This window comes from Haemaphysalis longicornis, unplaced genomic scaffold (genome assembly GCF_048455015.1).
Source record: "Haemaphysalis longicornis isolate Haplotype H1 unplaced genomic scaffold, Haemaphysalis longicornis Haplotype H1 scaffold_4, whole genome shotgun sequence".
In the NCBI taxonomy this organism is placed as follows: Eukaryota; Metazoa; Arthropoda; class Arachnida; order Ixodida; family Ixodidae; genus Haemaphysalis; species Haemaphysalis longicornis.
This window is the reverse complement of record NW_027526361.1, coordinates 91,478,204-91,497,911: the sequence shown is the minus strand read 5'-3', so window position 1 is coordinate 91,497,911 and position 19,708 is coordinate 91,478,204. Positions and strand designations below refer to the sequence as shown.

The window sequence follows — 19,708 nt, the reverse complement described above, 5'->3', positions numbered from 1 at the left end:
TGTTGTAGATGGCCGACGGCTTTCGGTACGGGCACCGCAGAAGCCCCTGATTGGTATATACACCAAAAAAAAATGTCCGCGGGTCTGCTTCCCCACAATGGACAGAGAGGGCCAATCGCTGCAATAAAAGCAGTAAAATAGGTCAATTACGACACCTATAGCATAAGATTTGACCCAAGAAAAGTAGTATATCTCAGAAACCACGAATCGGTATACATTTAGATCATTCGTATATATAGACGCGTAAAATCGTCGCACGGGTTCGCGTTCTTCGTTTGCCGTATTGGTCCTTGTAGTTTTGACGATTAATCGTATACGCACTTTCACAGAAGGTGGGACGCACTTTTATAGCCTTCCGCTTCTCTCAACTTTCTTTAGGAAGGGAGGGCAAATTTTCGCCGAATTGCTTAGCGCCTACGCCGCGATTGGTCATTCAGGTGCATTGTGGCAAAGTGTATCCGCGGGCATTGTTTTAGAGGAGGCAGTGGGAATTGGCAAAATCGTTTCGGTCGCGTCATTGCCGGCCGTACGGCATGTTACTCAACGATACGCTTCCAGGCACGTCGGAACTATATTGCGGAGAAGCACAGTTTCTGTGGCGGTGCTTCCTTGGTTTTGCGCAGTGACAGGTCACAGTTGGGAGTCTTGTGACTTACCGAAATGCAGCCGCATTAATTCGGTTACAAAGGAAAACGTTTCAACTTTTGAGGGGATTTACAAGTTGCAATGACTATCCAGGTTCGAGCTCATACCACCGTTTGACACTACCGCCCCGAATCGAATTCCCGAGCAACTTTAAACAAGGGATGCACGTGTTAGTTGAATATGGGGCAGCCGCATCTCGTTTCCTTTGAGTGGAATACAGAAATTGACTAGTTTCGCTGTACTCGGGTGTAACCTCGCGTCATGAGCTCAATTGGTTGCATGACCCGCCGCGGTGGCTCAGTGGCTAAGGCGTTGCGCTGCTGAGCACGAGGACGCGGGTTCGATTCCCGGCCGTGGGGGCCGCTTTTGTGATGGAGGCGAAAAGCAAAAACGCCCGTGTGTACGAGATTTCGGCGCACGTTAAAGATCCCCAGGTGGTCAAAACTAATCCGGAGCCCTCCACTACGGTGCGCCTCATCGCCTGCGTTGCGTCGGCGTGTTAAACCCTACAATCAATCAATCAATTGGTTGAATGGCTTCCGTGCACAAATTGGTCCCGCGCTCGAGCTTTGCAGCAGACTGAATTCTTTTTTGTTCCGATCGGGAAGTCTGTCATAACCTCTTCAGCTTTCCTCGCGTGGCGGCGTATTTGTGGGTGACAATTTTAAATGCAGAGCATTTCTTTAACTCACGATGTCACCCGTTCTAAGCTTCCGTAGTAGTCCGCATCACTCGCAGTTGCCCCCTCTCCCCCGCTCCTCCTCTCCCGCATCACGCTACCCTCCTCGCTCTCAACAACAGGTCCGCACCCCTCCCCCTACACTATATAAAAAAATAATACTTATCGGCGCCTGGTTTCGATCCCACGACCCTGCGGGCGGAACGCAAGGTACATGGTGCTCTACCCACTGCGCCACAAAGCCGACACAGAATGGAAGGCTACGAACGCGCCTTATATCCTTGACTCATTCAAAATACGTGAAGAAGCTGCTGATACAACGCATTCACTACCTGTGGCGGAACGCGAGGTACATGGTGCTCTTCCCACTGCGCCACAAAACCGACACAGAATGAAAGGCTACGAACGCGCCTTATATCCTTGACTCATTCAAACTACGTCAAGAAGCTGCTGATACAGCGCATTCACTACCACCAACTCCCCAAACACTAAACGTTAACGCAATACACCCACCCCCTATGCGACGCATTTACTCGAGTCCCCCTCGCGGGGAGATGGGCCCTTTTTTTCTTTTTTTTTCTTTTGCTCCAGAAAGTTGCTCTCCGAAAAATTTTTTACGCCCGCTTATTGACGCTTTGTAACAGCTGTCCCGGTTGCTGGCTCTCAATAGTGTTTTAAACAATTATGCTTTGTATAAATTCCAAATAGATGCTAGTGTTCCGCGCAACCCTTCGAACTTATTTAAATGAAACGTAACTGTGGAGCAACACTTCTCCGGTTGGTTGGTCGTTAGCACGACTTTTTTTATTGAGCTTTTAGTTCGTTTCTCGTCATTCGAGTTCAGGTGTTCTGGGGCTCACGGTGGTGGAAGGGGTTGGGGTGTGGTTGCGAGGCACTTAACCCCATCTCGCGCTGTTGGTCTCGCGTATTGTATGACCCGGGTTCGAATCCTAGTTCCACAAGCTCCGCGAACGTCTTGGCACCTGGAGCGGCCCTTATCTACGGCTCTGGTTCCAGTTTAGTGAAGCCATGAGGAGTCAGATCCGTCGGACTGGCGTGCCCTGACTGCAACCCATCATCATCAGCGGTGTCATCCCTGGCCGCAATTGAGCACTGGCTAAGGCGTTCGTGCCGCTGCGCACGAGGCCACCGGTTCGATCGTCGGCTGTATTTCCGAAAACAGCCAAAGTTCCAAAGCACTAGCGTGTCTCAGATTTGGGCGCGTAGCAATTCCATGTATGCTTTGTTGTCGCTATTTCCGCCTTTCCTAGTAGGCCAGCTGTGTGCAGATTGTTCAAGCCTGTCATTCCATGTTTTCTTTTTAGAGACGCTATGGTGGGATGAGCCAAAGAGATCGTAAATGTCACAATTCAAGAACTGGCCGCAGATTATATTATGGAGTGTTTAATTTTAATGCTGGTGCCATCACCGGTTTTGCTACGAAAAGTTGGCCGTGTGCGTCGCCTGCGAGGAGGCAGCCGATAACCGCTCCTAACTTATTAGTGGGACCAAGACATAACAAGATTCAGTGGTGGTCCTACCGCTCCTGTCTAACGCGGGAAGCTAACAAGAATTGCGAGCGCGCTTCCTCCGCGGAGGAAGCGCGCTCGCAATTCTTGTGAGGCTACAAATGCGAATGGTTGAGTAGACAGTGGAGTCCCCTTTGAGAAGCGGGTTCCTTTCCGCGGTGTAGGGACCGGGTGGTGTTATGTAGTGGTTCAAGGAGCGGAATAATTATCCTTCTCTAGAAGGCGGATAATGCCATGTCACGCATTCTTTATTGAAGTGGGTTTCAGGGTGTTTGGAGGGGGAGAGGGAGAATTTTAATGTTCATGAAGCACACATTGTCACATTTTGCGTGTTTGCAAATTTCTTGGACGAAAGTTAGCCGACCCTGGATTTTGTGCCGCTGCTTTAGTATGGTACACGTTCTGGAGAGGTGTACCCTTATGGCTGAGGAGCAGAGCGAGTTGATTTTGACTTGAATGCACTTCACCAGCAGCGAGAAGACAAAGACGAAGAAAGAACCACACTGGAAGCGTCTTGATATTTTTTTTAGTCCTTGTGTTTTTATCGCTGGTGAAATGTATTGAAGTTCTACCCCTACTTTGTACCCAATCCAAATGTGCTTGCTCTTCCGCAACGCACCTTCTTCCAGGTGTCTACTCTGTTTCAAAGTCTTCGCATCCTCCGCACCTTTCTACTATTACTGGGCGCCGTTTCACCCATATACCAACGCGCTTCCGCCAGTTCGTGGCCCGAGAAACCAAGCGCTCTGCGTGACCTCTATGCGTCAGGCTTTGGGTGGTTGATTTGCGCCGCATCAGCCTCCTCCGTATCGGGGGGTGAGCGGAGTAGAGGAGGGCAATATTTTTCGCACTAACTCGACGGCTATCCATATAGGCGACGAGGCCGCTGTCCTCTTGTTCGGCCGATCAGGCGCCGCCGCGCTGCTCCTTTCGGGTTCTGGAGTCGCGCCAACGGGAGAAGCGTCCCTCCTCGGACCGCTCAAAGGGAGCAAGGGATAAAACGTAAGTAAAAAACGGGGCCGAGAATATTTGGGAGCAGCTGCTTGCCGCTAATGTAGCGTATAATGCTATATCTTTCTGTCATTTTGGGCAGCACCGATATTCCCTCGCTCCTTACGTGCGCGTTGTCTGCGCGGCTCCTCGCGGGAAGAAAGCTCGCGCGCATTAGACTTTTATTACGCTCTTCCTCCTCCTTCTCCTCCTCGTCATCGCTCTTGCTCCTCCTTGGCCATGTGGAATCCTTTTTTTCGTACCGTTATTATTATTAGTAGTATAGCCTCGGCGCCCGCCATCCACGGTGCGAGCTTGTTGTCGCGCCAGCGCCTCCGAGAAATCCCGCCTTCTTCAAGAGAGAAGCGGGAAGATGGGGAAAGGAGTCACGAGCACGGGATTACACAAATATAAACGGGTATAAAGAGGAATGCAGTGCAGAATACGGGAACACACTTTTCTGGCCGCCGCTTGCCGCTGTGAATGCGCCCGGCTGCTTTATCTCCGCCTTCCACGGGGACACCCCCTTTCCTTCCTTCTCTTTTCTTTTTCGTGCAATGGCCGGAGATGCCGAGGCAGGGCCGAGCAGAAATGGTCGAGGAGGATACGTAAAAGGCCATTCCCCAAGTCAAACGAGGTGCAAGTGAAATAATGCGCCATTATCCAGAACGCAGCCGCTGGGAGAGATAGAGAGAGAGAGAAGCGACGAGGATGGAGGCGAGCCTGAACGGGGTATTTCTCCTCCCTGATGAAAGAAGCCGCTCCGTTGTTCTTTCATGCTGCGTCATTGCCCTGCTGACTGGCGTTTTTGGAGGCTCGCAGTCTCTTAGCTTGGAGCCGGCCGCCCAGCGCGCGCACGGATGCGGGGTCCGTCGTATCGTTCGAGGCCGACCGACGTTCTTTTAACTCGCGTCAAGTCGCTCCACATCCTCCTCTTCAGCGTTACCGTTGAGACGGTGTCTTGTTCGCCATTTCGTTCCTCGTCTCGCTGAGTTGTAACGACGAAAATGAAGAAAATAGGGGGACCCAGATTGTGTTCGAAGATGGAAGCAGGTGCGCGAAAAGGAATCAAGCAAACAGGGAGCGAAGCCGCGGGCGCCACCAGGGCGTCCGAACGTTGGCCGTTGTCACCGCCACAAGCCGACGAAGTGCGTCGTTTTTGAGGTGAATTCGAAACGAAACGCGGCCCCCATCCGCCGTAGGGAGCGTGCGAAGTTGGACATTTCGGCCCCGAGGGAGAATGTAATAGCAAGGGATAGCAAAAAGAAATAATCGCGGGAAGCCCAAAATGGTGCGCGGAATTTGTTGTCGCCAAGGAGCAGCGGGGAAGGCAAAAAAGTAAAAAGATAAGCAGAATCGAGAAAGAAGAGAATAGCTTGAGTTTCAACGAAAGTAATTTTGCTGAGGAAAAGAAAAAAAAAATGCTGACAAATCAGGAGCCATGGCGGTCGTTTCGTCGAGTCTTGTAGCTACGACGAAATTCGAGTGCGCAAGTGTGGCGGTTTCTGGCCTCGTTGTAATTTCGTTTACAGTTTGTGTTGTTTTTCTGCTTTCTTGTTGATTGCGTCTTCTTGCCGTGTTTCGCATCTTCCTTTCTTAACCTTTGTTCCTGTGCTGGCTGTAAGTTGTGTTGTCAGCTGACGTGCGCAACGTGAGTAGCGTTCATTAGCGTAAGCAAAGTGTAAACAAAATAGGAAGGATGAAAACCGAAATTCGGCCCCTATAGGAATGCGAAACCATTAGAGTGCGATTAGTGAAATGTCTCCAAGTAATGCTCCTTTCTACGTGTACAACTTGCGCGGGGAGCTATCCGAGACTTGGTCTGCGCTGTCGCGGTCAGTCTCCCTGTTTTATCCTGATCACTTGGGAATTGGCTGATCCAGAGCTGTCGCGCTATGACCCGTTCTATCTCCGTAGCCACCTAACCGGATCAAGCCGGTTTAACCAGAGTCGTTATCGAGGGGTGCGGCCGCCGAACAGCGTTGTTTCGCTCGTCAAGCGAGTCCGGCCGGCCGGTCGCTGCAGCCGCACTCTCCGTTTGTCCACGTGGCTCTGCGAATGCCCAGGCGTTGCCTTTCAACAGAGGCGGACGCTCCTTTCTTTTATTGCGGAGGCGCGGCGCGTGCTTGTGGAGGCCCCTCTAAGTGACAGACGGTGCCACCTCGTAATGTGAATTTTTTTTTTTTTTTAGGAACAGCCACATGGGCTGTAGCGTAGAAGCAGGCCCGACGAAGCTCGAAGTCTGTGAGGTGCAAACCGAAACGCCTCGACGGGCTCCAGGTTCCTCCCGGCCGTGCCTTTCTCTACCATATCCGGGGTGCTAAGCTGGCTTCCTGGACAACTCGCTTCTTGCCCACCAAGCTCTGGACTATGGAATAAATATGCAGACTCAACAACAGCAACAAGCCGTGTTGGCCGAGGGAGGGAGGGAGGGAGGGAGGGAGGGAGGGAGGGAGGGGGAGGGACAACTCAATGTTTCTTTTCGCAACCATTGGCGCTCGTTTTACGGAGCTTACAGAACACGTCACTCCAATTCTGCCAAACACAATTTCGTGTCTCTGTGGGGATTGCAGGAGGTGCACTAACACCAGTGGCAACGTCCAAAGGAAACTTGGTGCAGGCTTTAGAGGAGAAATAGCGCCAGCCGTCAGCCTAAATGTCGCGAAACCAGGCTGGAGCAGTCGTGGTGGGCGCGTGGGGTGGAGTAGGGGGAGGAATCCCCCTAGCAGTGCCCAGCGAACGGGGAGGTAGGGAAAGAGAAGGTTTCCAAGAGGTAAAACAACTGGAATAAAACAAAGCCAGCTCATCCTGTGGCCTCTGTGCTAAAAAGGCGTCGCAGCCGCTTTTTCCGTCTGCCGCTTTGTTCCTGCTGCTGGCGCGGCCGGTGCGTTCTTTCTGGTCGGTTTGCGTAGGTCGGGACGGCGTCCGGGTCCAGCTCGGGTGGCGCGCGTGCGTTTTTCCGGGAGCTGAGCTGAAAAACGTGACGTGATAGACAGAATCAGTCCGGACAGCGCGCGTGCGGTGTTGCTTCGCTCCTCGGCAGGACCGCCGGGGCCCTCCTTTGTTTCTTCATGACCGCTGTCCATTTGTTTGGTGGCGGCTGGCAGAGTCTGCGCCCCCTCCAACCCGCCGCTGGCCCATTCTCAGAGGCGGCGGCGACGGCGTGTTCTGGGCTCGAGGCGAGTCCTGCGCGCGCCGCGGGGCCCGGGCTGAGGGCCGCGCGTGTGGCTCGGACCCCTCGTCAGCCTAATGGGCGGCTTCGAATAAACTGGACGACCCCCTCCCCCAGCCACGGCTGGTGCGCCCTCGCAGAGAAAGCCGGCGGCCGCTTTTGTGTCCACTGCTGACCCCCCGGCCGCTCCTGAGCGACCGGCCTGCTCGTTAGCCTTGTTCAGCCGACCCCTCGCGCGGAGCTCGGCGTCGGTTCCGTGCCAAGGCTCTTCTTCTCCTGTTCTTCTTTTCTCTTCTGCCTGGGAACGTGTTTTGCAGTCTTGCGCCGCCGGTTTCCTGCTTTCAAGTTTTCGCTGCTTCGTTTTATAATTCCCTCCGTATCCCCTGCGTCCGTCTCGTTACGAGAAGGAACCGCTCGTTAGGCTGTCCTGCGCGGTTCCTTTCCCTGTCGGCCTTTCGTTGGTATTGTTCCTCGATGCCTGTGCAGCAGCGAGGTGCAGACACAGGCGCGCATTGAGATGCGTGATGTTCCTGTTGAGGTGCATCGTGCATTTGTAGAGATAATTTGCCCTCTTCTGTGCCGCCAATCATGTTTTGTGTGGGAGGGAAGGAAGGAAAAATAGGGAAGGGGGGGGGGGAGGTAGCCGGAATATTCAGGTTGTCTACCCTACGCGCGCGAAAGGAAAGGTAGAAATAAAGAACAGCCGGTGAAAAAGAAAAAGAAAAACAAAACAAAAAACGATTATCGATGTCCTCCTCAGAAAAAGGCATTGCCAGGAAGTCCATAGCAGTTCACACGGAGCCGTCTTGCATGTCTACGCGGCAAAAAGGCGTGTCGTTGTCTGTCGTCCAGTGATTTCTTGAAGAGGATGCGTGTGTTTTCATGTAACTGGAGTGTTCCTATGCAGTAATAAACATCTTTTTAAGAGTCGCGAAAGCAGGTTGTCATTAGCCCTGCGAGTAACCGGTTTAGTAATTCCATAACATTTCCATTACCGCTAATGCTAGGTGGGGAAACGAACACTAACGCAGTATGCCATCTTAGAGCATATGCGGAATGCATGCTCATCATTTACAGCATATGCTGTTAGACAACCCACCCGATCTCCTGTGTAATGTAATTCGCACCGCGTCAGGCTTGCATGGTGACAGACCCGGTTCAAATTCCGAAGGTGTTATTTTTTTCTTGCCCCTAGACGATCTTTTTACCGCGAATTAGTTTTTTTGTTGTGCGAGGTGTTTTTAGCGTCTGTTTTGGCAAAGGGCGCATTAGGTCGGCGCGTTTTATTTCGCCGAACACTACCTCCCCGTCTGACAAAACAGTAATGTGCGGTGGTGCCAGAGTGACAACACCTACAGCGACGCTGACCTTGGTGATGATATCTTGGACAATTTAACAAAAAGGATTCACAGCGATTTTTACGCGCATGAGTTCATCTGACAAGGAGCCAGCAGCGGTGCTGTTAGCGCCTGCAAATTGTTGGTGCATCGCGTTAATCACGGTGAGGCAGAGTTCAGTGACGCTGACTCGACTTCTATGCCTCACCACAACGAGGGCGTCGAAAGGGGGTGCGCAGAGCCTTAAATGCTCTGCGCAAAACAAGAATGTCTTAGCGGACACTTGTTTGTGGTGATATGAGCCTGGGCAATGACGTCACCATCGTCACTGAAGCGGAAAGTCAGGAGCAGGCCCTTGGCGACGCATGTGTGACACTCAGCTGTCGTGCCAGCTATGTTAACAAGGGGCTAACCCGGGGCCAATCATGCTCCACCTGAGCGCCCTGAGTACGTTCTCGTACGCCTGCACAATTTTTCGTAGCCGACGTATCGCACCTCTTCCTTCACAGCAGCAAATATGCTGTCAGGGGGAGAAGTGTTGGAGAACTAAGGAGGGGACGGGTGTCCTTTCCCCGGTAATATTTCCACGTGACGTCAACGTTCTTTCTTGTTGTACTCCCGCTCACTTTTTCTGCCTAGTGGTGAGTGGAAATCCTGTCGTAGATGGACGAGCTGCATTATGACGGTTGAGTTATGCGTCAACTATTTTGCTTCACAAAGCAACACTAATATTGCACGAGCGGCTTTTATTGGCCCGGAATTTCTTGAAATTTTCGCGCATTGTAAGTCGACGTGGCTACTTTTTGGGCAATTTCTGTCGTATCGATTTTTGCAGTTCAAGAGCGGAGTCGCTGCAAACGACGCCGAACACTTTCGCCTAACGGTATGAGAGCGCCCGATTGCTCATGAACGTCTTCAGCGCCCGGCACATCAATTCTCAGCGGATATAACTCTTTTAGCGCGCACCCCCCTCTCTTGCTTATTTGAGGCTTAGGAAAAGTATCGTCCATCCCTGGCAGATCTGTTGAAGGCGCGTAAGCACGGCTGTCTGCGGTCACTTTTTAGGTTGTTCACCACTCACGTCGGCCCTATGGCTGAGACCGCCGCCTTGTACTGCATGGCGCGACGTGGATGGTCCGGGGATTTAATTTTAACCGGCTGAGCTCCCGCAACTTGCAACTTGAGCTGAAGTTATTTTTGACTGAAAGTATCGATTGGTTTGGTTGGCTGAACTTGTCGGCTGACTGCAATGGTTGAGTTGAATGGTCGTTTTTAAGGAATTTTCTGATACACCTCTACGGGTATGTGTTATTCTATGGGTATTTAGCACTGCGCTAAGCCTCACAGAATGGGGATATTTCCAATGGTCGACCTTCCTAGTGCCCGCGTACTAGAAGAGAAAAAAAATAAAGTAAAACTAGTTAGTCCCACGCTATCGCTTTGTCACAAGTTCTCGCAATGCAGTCCTTGCAAGGAGACAATGTAAACGGAACCGATGTCCGCTACCCTGCGCGGGGCGAATCCAGGTGCAGTGGGCGCTGGCGCGAAGACCGCGCTCTTTGAATCCCTCTCCGCAGCGCTGCGCGACGGGTACGCAATATGCTACCCGTATATAGTTGGCCACTGCCAGTTAAGCGAAGAGCTGATGATTATGTTTACATGTGTCTGTACACTTCAGTCGGAGTAAGGAGACGGACATTTTGTCGAAAACTCGTTTTCCTCATTTTCTGCATAGTGGTTGAGCTCCTGTCGTTTCCCCGCTGCTGTACACAACCGGGAGAGTCGAGCGTCGGCGGCTGCGTACAGCGTTGAAGCATGCTCTTTCTTGGAGTGGTACTCGCCACTGGTGATCGCCCACTTGTTGACATGGCGATCGACCAACAGAGAGTTCCTTTGCGTACAACAGCGCGGGTGGTGTCTCTCGGAGTAACAACACTGAGCATACGAAAAATCTCGGAGAACAGCACAGAACGTCTTGCAGCGCTCGGCGTCCGGCGCGCACAACCGTCTCCGGGCGCTTTGCCGGAGGAGCCTCGTTGTGTGGACGATGTGCGGGAACCCCCGCCGTGCACATGAGCGAGCCACAGATGAATCCGCGTCGGGCAACGGCCTCGACCAAGGCCTCAGACGCCGCCAGCGGCCCAGTGACCGCCGGGGGTCAGTCAGCAGGCTTGCCTCGGACCGCTGCTCGCACCCTCCGTCCCTTTCCTTGCACCCCCCTCGGTTTCGGGGTTGGGCTTGGATCGCCGGCAGCGGTCCAGGTGCGGGGTCACCAACGTCTCCCGCAGACATCTGTCCGGCCGCCGGACACAGGCGCCGTGTTACCGATGCTTTTGCCATTCTGCGGCCGTCACCTCCCCCGGCTCCCTGCAACGGAAGAAGCGGAGCGCTTTGACGGATCGGCCCCTCGGGCAGTCGGCCGCGACAGGGAGCGAGCACGCTGTTCTCCGACTTGTTGCACCTCTGCGCTGACATTCGGGCCATCATGCACTAAGCGCTCCAACAAGTTGTCTCGTTCGTACGAGCTTCGCTCTGAAGCTCTGCCACTGTTTTCATCATTGCAGCGCTTCAAATTAGCATGAATGTTTTCTGTACGACGTTACTGTCACCACACGTGCGGTATGTATGAAATCCTTGGTTGGGGGAGCTCTGAAGTTGGAATCTCTCTCGCTCTTTGTGTACTTTTCCTTGCGTATGTGCCTGGCTGGCGCCTCTCTTTTATTCAATGCCTCCCTAGGAACCCACAAAAAAGAAGAAAGAAAGAAAAAGCTGTCTTCCGTCCGAGTACATCTAAGATGGCATCCGAGAGCGTGCCTTGTGAGGCTGTTAAAGGCGCCTTTGAGGTGCGCGTAAAGGAGCCCAAATTGAAGAAGCGGCCTCCACTAAAACCCGGTGCTCGTGTCGCTCTTTAAAATTACGATCCGGAATGGGCGCCGCTGGTCGGGATCTTGTCTCGTAAAGTTGCGACTGCGGCCGCGGCCGCCGATCGGAAGAAGCTGATCGTAAACGCGCTCAAAAGGCCCCTCTCGAGATCGAAATCGCATCTCTCTGGGAACGACGCGCAGACGTCTCTTGATTCGCACCGGCGGATCGGCGGACAAGACGAGCGGCTGGAGGCTGAGCTGTGGACAGCGACACTGTCTGGCTCTGTGCACGGATGTTATATACAGTAGATGACCTAGGCGGCGTACGCGGGCTTATTGGTTCAATCATTGTTTTTCGAACTAGTGAAAAGCGCAGAGGAAGGCAAATGCCTTACGGAGGTGGTGCCATAGCCAATCCCCGTTTGCGACTCTTTTTTAGCTGGGTATTTACCTTTTAGACTTATAAACGTTACTTCGTAGTGATCTTTTGCTAGTAGGTGTCTAGACACCGCCGGTCGATTTGGTTGCTTTATTAACTCTCCGTTCGTGGACAGCCCGCAATGCCGGTTGTATACTGCCGCCGCATTCTGCCTGGCGACAGCGTCAGCAAGCATGGGTCACCAGTGTTGCAGACTGCGACCTTAACGAAATCTACATGAGGTCGCGACTCCGCCTGTCCAAAATGTACAAAAAAAGAAAGGTCGGGCGAAGAGAATAGAGGCAGGAGGCCGCCGCTCGTTCCGAGAAGCTGCTGCTTCTTCTTGTATTAATTCATTTTCTTAGTCTACACCCCCCTTACCCTCCCCTGGAAGATGCAGGCACAATCCCAGAACATTTTCCTAGGTGCCCCTCCCTCCCTCCCTCCCTCTTTCTCTCTAATCAAATCTGTCTGATCAAATGTATCTCATCCACTAATCTTATCTATTCGCTGTCCCATGTTTTGATGAAGGCTTGATTGGCAGAACTTAGGTCTTTCATTGCATTGTCTCCATTCATAGATTTGACGAGCATTCATTCACTCCGAACAAGGAACTTATGAGGAAAAGGCTGAAGCTCGAAATTAGGGGACAGTCTGTCAGAACGCGGCAGAGGCATGGAAAATGAAGAGGACAAAGGGAGAGCGCAAGGAAGGGAGAAATAAAAAGAGGGAAGAGCGCAACCGTACGGCCCCGAGTAACGATTTGAAGAGGAGGAAGTAACCAAGCGACGCTCGAAATGTGCACCGGCTCTTGCAGATGCGGGCGCGCGTTCACTGTTTGAACGGGACGCTCGTAATTTACCGTCTCTCCCGGCTGGCATTTTTACTGCTGGTCCCGTAGTCGCTGCTTGCTCCCTCGCCATCCCCCGCTGCCTCTCCCGCCCTTCGCTGCAGCGACAACGCAGGAGTAGCGCGCCTGATCCGGAGTTTATTTGTCAGGAGTTAAGGGGCGGAGAGGGTGGTGAACTTTGGCCCTTTGTTTGGGCGGCGGTTGCGACCCCTCTCTTTGTATCCCGTAGTGCTTCGCGGGTCAGCCGCCCTGGTTGTCGGGCCGCCGAGGGAGAATGGACTTGTCTAGTTGGGCTCATTTCCGCATTACGAGAAATCGTAAACCATTCCCGCCGTGTCCCCTTGTTGGAGCCTTTTTGTTCGCCGCCGACGGGACGTTTCCATCCGCCCAAGCCACCGCGGCTTCCGCCATTACGGTTCCCGCCCTTACTCCGCTCTCATTTAGCGCAGCCAGAACGTCTGCTGTCCTGACTACAACTATATGCTCGCTCTGATTTTGCGTGTGGCCGTAGCTTCATTTTTTGTTTTATCGAGTCAAAATTCGTCTTATCGAAAACCGCACCATGTTTCAAACTTTTGGGTGTCCTTGTGTGCTTCCGTCCGCGTGTGCTTTTGTTCCGACTGTGAGCTTCAGTCGTACTACCACAGACGGTTTAATAGTCTATGGCTACCCTAACCCGAATCGCTGTGAGTTAAAAGGACGAGAAATTAATCCGCGACGCATTAGCCGCTTTTAATAAATTGGACTCGCTGCGGCAGGTTTTCAGACTCGTGATGGCAGGTCTTTTTTTTTTAACTATTGCACGTGTCAGCCCTGAAAGCTGAAAGCTGAAAGACAGCAGCGTTATCCGCCTAGTTTTCTCAGCTCATCGTGGGATATTTCGTAGTCCTGTGGCTCTCGCCTAAAAATACGATACCAACACTTGTGTTTAGTTTTTGGGCGCGTTCAGTTTATCGGGATGAATCTCTCGCACCCGCCGGCATTTCCTCTTACGAGATAGTATGCAGGGAACATTTAGTCTAAAAATTCACTCAAGTTCTGTCGCTCTTTGTTCCAAACAGGCATCGTGTGAATCTCTAAAATAGGCGCACAAATTGTTCAAATAATTAGGCAATGACCTCCGTGCCGCTTTCTCAATCGCCCGGCGCAGGTTTCCGGCCGTTATTTGTTGCTTCGTTGACATCGTTCTTTTTCTTTTTTATTTTTGCGGGCTTCATATCACATCTGGTGCACAGTACACTTGTGATTGCACAAAATGACTTCGCGTCGTCTAAAGAATAATCGCCCGATTTACAATGTTTGCGAAAGCAGCCCTCGCATAAAATGGGGGTCGCTTTTGCGTCGGGAGGACTGTCCGTGGATGTTTACTCGAGCTGGGAACCTCTTCGTCCAACGACTATCGTAAATCAGGACTATGAGGCGTTAAGCGCGGATGCGATGCTCCGTTCAGGGAGCGTTGTTCGGACGGTGGGCTTACATCGAAATCTCCTTGGCTTAACTACCCCTTCGCTATAGTTTCTGTTATGGGTAAGCGGTGTAGTTTGCTTGTTCAGAGCTCGTGCGTTGGGAAAAAGTCTGAATTACCACAGCTGTGGGGTCACACGTTTGTAGCCTTTTTCTTAGCGCGCTTTTTAAAGAGGGGGTAGTCCGAGCAAATAGCGCCGTGAACGAGACTGCGAAACAACACACTAGGCCAGAGTTTAGTGCAGCATATTGAGTCTACGTGGGTTGTAAGCGACAACTTTTGAATGCTTGGGCTCACCAGATGTCAGCGCTTTCTTGGACCTGAAGTATAGTCGGCGACTTCAAGGCTAGTCTTAATTGCATTGCACTAGAGCGTAATGTATCGAAAGAAAACCTTGTCGTTCTGCATCTGTTACGTTTAAGATCCCCACGTGGTTCAAATTATTCCGCAGCCCGCCACAACGGTGCGCCTCCTAGCCCAGGTGTTTATAGCTTCGGTGCATTCAACCCGCAGTGTTTGAATGTTTTTATTCTGCCTCCCTTGGCTCCGATGGTTTCAAGTTTGCTTTGAACTGTATCTCACAAGACCCCCGCTATGGTAATTAGCTATAGCTAAAGGTGTACGATGAAGCATGAAAATTGCTTTAAAGGTAATTTCGCATTCAATTCCGCGAGCGTGAAAAAAGATTGCAAACCAGTTGCAAATGGCGCATAGAAGCTCAGCTGCCTGGTACAGATAACACACGACACTAGAATTTCGGCTAATAGTCGAAGTTATAAATTACTTTGGCTTTTCTTCACAAAGCAGAACCAGAAAACTTCGACGAATACTTCAGTGTCCCTTTAAGGGCAGTATTGTTTTGCTTGGCGCGTTATAATTAGTATTGTCACTTATGAGCCCCGTTGTGGGGCGCTCATTCACACTAATAGTCGTACTATCGCATTGCAGCATGCTTTTGTTTGTAGCGGCGCCAGTACCCCCCGATTGGGGCCCTTCTCCCGAATTATGCGCTCCTGTTTTCGTAGCGTTGATTTTGGGAACACATGAGCCTAACGAGGCTTTATAGACTGCACAAGTTCCAGGGGCCGCGCGCTAAACGCATATAAAATTCACCCGCAAGTCTTTTTTTTTTTTTTTTTTTGCCGCTAAGAATTCGATCGCAGCTCGTGTTATGTGTCACGGAGGCATCGCAACATGCTCACGAACTGCCCGGATAGCGCTTTTGGAAAGATGGCTGTTTTTTCTCTTATTTACGCGGTGAAAGCCTTCTTACACGACATTCAGTTTTGTTGTTTGTAGTTTTCTCTTGGATAACAGAAACAAACTATAACAAACTTTTACATCAACAAGTATCTTTTTTTTTTCTAGCATTGAGAATGCGCTTGAGCAGGTGTAGTTGCAACTAAACATGCACATCTGTTTGGTTTGGTGTTATGACTCAGTCCTCGTTTGAGGCAATCTTCGTCTTTTTGTGCGTGCGCGCGCGCGCCTCACTGCGCGGAACCTAATGTGAACTCCGTTGGCGGCGTAGCTTCCCAGTTCTTCGCAGTGTTAAATGTTTTTAATGTGGTATCTGTTAACTCGTCCGCATCATCCACCACGGCTTGGTACCCGAAGTGACAAGCTCACCACAATGCGGGCCCGTATCTCCAGGCTGGGTTTGACGGGGACGTCAGTGTGATATAATTGGGGACTCACGCATGCCCTCATTCCAAAATCCTTCGCCTCTCTCACGGTAGACGCCGCAGTTTGTATGCGAATGGTCTGACGTCTCAGCAAGACCCAGGACCTATTTTTTCGCTGGTTCTGCCGTTCCAACGGTCTTCTGGTTCGTTAAACCGCCCGTCAGAGTTCGCCGTGCACAAATCGGGGTCGGTGAACCCGTTATTCCTAGATGGAGTTCCCGAGCCCAGAGTTCCGGCTGGTTTTTATTGGGGCGCCCTACGCGGCGGCAGCGTCGTCATAGCTTTACGTGTCTTTGGCCCCCGGGGTTATGCGTTCCCCGCTGAGTCGTGACACGTTGGCTCGCGCGCGTCGGTGACAATGGCCGTTCGAGCGCGCGCGATTTGCAACTGCTCACCGCGCACGCAGGTGGCGTGTGATGGCGCCTAAACAAGACTTGCTCAGCCGCGCGAAGACGCTGCCAAGGCTTCAGGGTTCGCGAGCGCATTATTTTCATGCTAGCGGCGTCAATAGATCACAGCCGGCCGTCGCATGTTTACTTATTTGCGTGTCAGAGCGCGCTCCGCGGGAGAGGGTAAATATCAACTAAACACGAGCGAGCGACGGAAGGATGCTGTTGCATGCCTCGCTCGCTACGCAGATGTGCTTCGTCTCTGTGCTTAGTCTGAAGGCGTATTCCGATCTGCAGCGCGATTTCGGAGTGAAGTAAGCGGAGAACGTTCCTTTCGTCCTGCCATGCGGTGTGTGCGTCGTCCTTGGAAGGTACGGCAGTGAACAGAAATCTCCGTGACGGGCCCGTAGGTGGGATCGTGGACGGCTTCGGAAGTTCCCTCACTGGCCTGTAGTAAGTTGTCGATTTTGCACTAGCTAGAATAACTTGGATCGAGTTGTCAGAAGTGGACATCGCGTAACATTCTCCCCCTTTTGTGGGGGGCGGGAGTTGGGGGAAGAAAAGGGGGGGGGGGGGTCGTGTATGAAGTGTTTATTGACTCGGTTCCGTTCAAAAAAGCATTCTTCGTGGGGCAGCTTGTGGTTTTTCTTTTTCGGTGTGGCAATTTCGCATTCACTGCGTTGGAGGGTGAAAGTGGTCAATTTATGCCTCGATGAGGCTACGGTAAATAGATGCCATGATTTGAAGCGCAACAAGAACACACGGACGAAGAACAGTGTTAACCCAAGGCGTTCAAAATTTAACTCCCACTGTACGGCGTGCATCGTTATAGCTTTGTAGTATACCACCACCCCGATTTGATTCTACCGCTTCGGCTGTAAATAGTTTATCACAAAGGATTAAAGAGCAGTTTATTTTACGGGTCAGTTCATCGGGAAGGCACTCTTCTCTCTGCTTGACGAGTGCGTGCTCGCCGCCGTATGTTCATCGCCGTGTTTTTTGGCTAGTGGATGGGAGTATATATCTCCGTATCACGGCGCATGCTCCGCCGGAGGGAAGTACGGGTTCGCTGCAAATCCTACTGGTGCTCTCCCACACCAAGCCCAATCTTCCCGAGGCGTGCCTGAATACTACTGGCCACCCTTTTTACGTGGTATAACGGTAAGCACGGCTCGTGCTCCGCCAAAGGCGATGAATGGCCCCTGAAATATGTCTTTTTATTGCTTGACGAGTGTCAGCCGCCCGCGGACTGCACGCCTAAGGTCTCGCTTTCGTACACGGCTACATTTTGTGAATACCGCCAAATGTTAATTGCCGCATGCGCTTTCATTTGAAGCCGTTTTCTTTCGTTTATTTTCAAAAGAAAAATTCAAGCAGCATACCACGAGGAACGCTTCCATCACCACGCTAGCGCGTGATAGGTTATGCATATGCCTCCATTTGATTGATTGTCTCCATCCAGCTATCCGTGATAATTTTGTGTGCGGGGGCGCTGCACGAAGCTCAAGCGAAACATCAGCATGCGATGGGTAGTTATTCCAGAGCTGAAATACTTAATAGTCATTCATGGAACTTGGAATTCATTCCCGGAAAGTGAAAAACAAAATTGCTTAGTGAAGCGAATGCATCCGTACTTTTGAAAGTACAAAATTATAGCGGATATCGCAAAAGCAAGCTGCATTTAACTATTGCATTTAATATTCCGCGTATGGGCAGAGTTTTGGTGAGCTCAGAGGGAGGTGGTGGAAACATCCGAGGAACCAGAAATCGCGGACGCAAGCGCAATCTGATCTGCTTCATCTGTTGGTCGTTTAAGTTTGTTGCGCTTACTCGCGTGCTTAAAAAAATATTATAGAATAATTAAATTGACGCGATAGGTATTTGTTTTGTTTTTTTTCCCACAGCGGCAGCTGTCAGTACTGCAAAATCGGACAGTCCGCTTTATTGTATCAAATTCCTGCCGCCACCTTCCACGAGAAACAAAACAAAAATAAAGCCTCTAGACCGTCCTGATCCTTCGCTGGGCTATAAAAGTTACCGCCACTGCTTTCATAGAATTTAGAACGACAACCCTGTTCTAAAACTAACGCTTTTTACTCCTTTTCCGCGCATATCGTCTTGCTATGGCCAGAGACATATACGAGCATAACATCGTAATTACGTTTATCACGAATCCTTTGTTCCTAAATATAAAAAAATGACTGGAACCTCCTCCCAAGCTCGTGTTAAGATAGTTTCGGTAAAGCGCAAAGTAAAGCCCTTTTCTTAAACCATGCCGCTGCCCTAAAAACGTGCGTATTGACGGTTGACGGGAATTCCTAAACTTTTAAACCCCGCGGTGAACTGATAAAAACAACTAAAACAACTGGGGTTAACGAAAAAGTCGTGTTAGCGCGAAATTTCGTTATGCTTTTTAATGCGTAAGTATGACTGACGCATTAGTTGTCTACATTGGCGATATCCGCGCAACCAAAACAGCTTTGCCGGAAGCGGTCGAAAAATTTCTGCCTAGCGGCCGATCCACGAGATGGAACTGCGCACGCGCCTGGCGTATATTAGCTTATTATATAATAAATCGAAAGTAAGAGATTGGGTCCTCGTAGGTGGTTATAATTAATTTGGGCCCGCCGCGGTGGCTCAGTGGCTAAGTCGTTGCGCTGCTGAGTAAGAGGTCGCGGGTTCGATTGCCGGCCGCGGCGGCCGCTTTTCTGATGGTGGCGGAAAACAAAAACGCCCGTGTGTACGAGATTTCGGCGCACGTTAAAGATCCCAGATGATCAAAATTAATCCGGAGCCCTCCACTACGGCGCGCCCCATCGCCTGCGTTGCGTCGGCGTGTTAAACCCAACAATCAATAATTAATTTGCGAGAAATATATATATTTTTTTATCATTTGGTCCGTCAGCCTGTAATTTAGTTTTATTTCGCTTTCTTTTGTTCTGTACTCGCGTCCTGCATAAGTACTGCTGTGACGACAGAAGTACAACTAAATTACTATTCTTTATGGCACGAGCTTGTTTGGTCAGCTGACGAACTCTGGGTAGTAGAATACCGAAATTGGAATTCATGTTGGGGAAAAATGTGCGAAAGTGTACTTATAAAATACATGTTAGTGTCTGCCACATAACCTCGGCTACGTATTGCTTTGGGAGTAAAATAAGTGCAAAAAGAAATGAACACATTTTGTTTTTCAGCGGTGATCCAATTTTAATTACAAAGTTTCAAGGATTGTGAAGGAGTAAATTTTGGCATAGTTACGAAAAATCAACAGAATGATTATCTTTTTTTTTAGTTTTTATAAGGAAGATATCTCGTCGCAACGAAAAATATTGACAAACGTTAATCCTGTGGACAGAATAACGAAATTCGGTTACATGCTTTGTGTGTATAACGTGTCTTTCGTAATCGCCCTTATAATTGTGTTATATCTGTTGAGGTATTTTAGTACGAAAAAAAAAAGAATACTTTGACACGCATACAAAAGAGAAGCTCGTGATGCATGCTGTGAGATGTAAAAAAAAAAAAAAAACGTGTATTGCGACATGCGTGTGTGTAATTAGGCTGCTCCCGGAATTTTACCCGCATGCTGCTCGTTATTGTTTGCCAACAGTTGCTGTGTTTGTTTACGGTTTTTGCCGCTTGAGCTTAAAAAATACTGCTTTCTGCACAACTCTGCCGTGCCATT

General features: G+C 50.7%; 1 protein-coding gene across 1 annotated transcript in view; it reads left to right on the top strand.

The window, feature by feature from the left end:
• The first annotated feature begins 16,199 nt into the window (after positions 1 to 16,199).
• Positions 16,200 to 19,708, top strand: part of LOC144179063 (uncharacterized) — a 367,429-nt gene continuing 363,920 nt past the window's right edge. The window contains exon 1 of the mRNA XM_077707253.1: positions 16,200 to 16,476. The gene's annotated coding sequence lies outside the window, so the exon portion shown is untranslated. The remainder of the gene's footprint in view (positions 16,477 to 19,708) is intronic.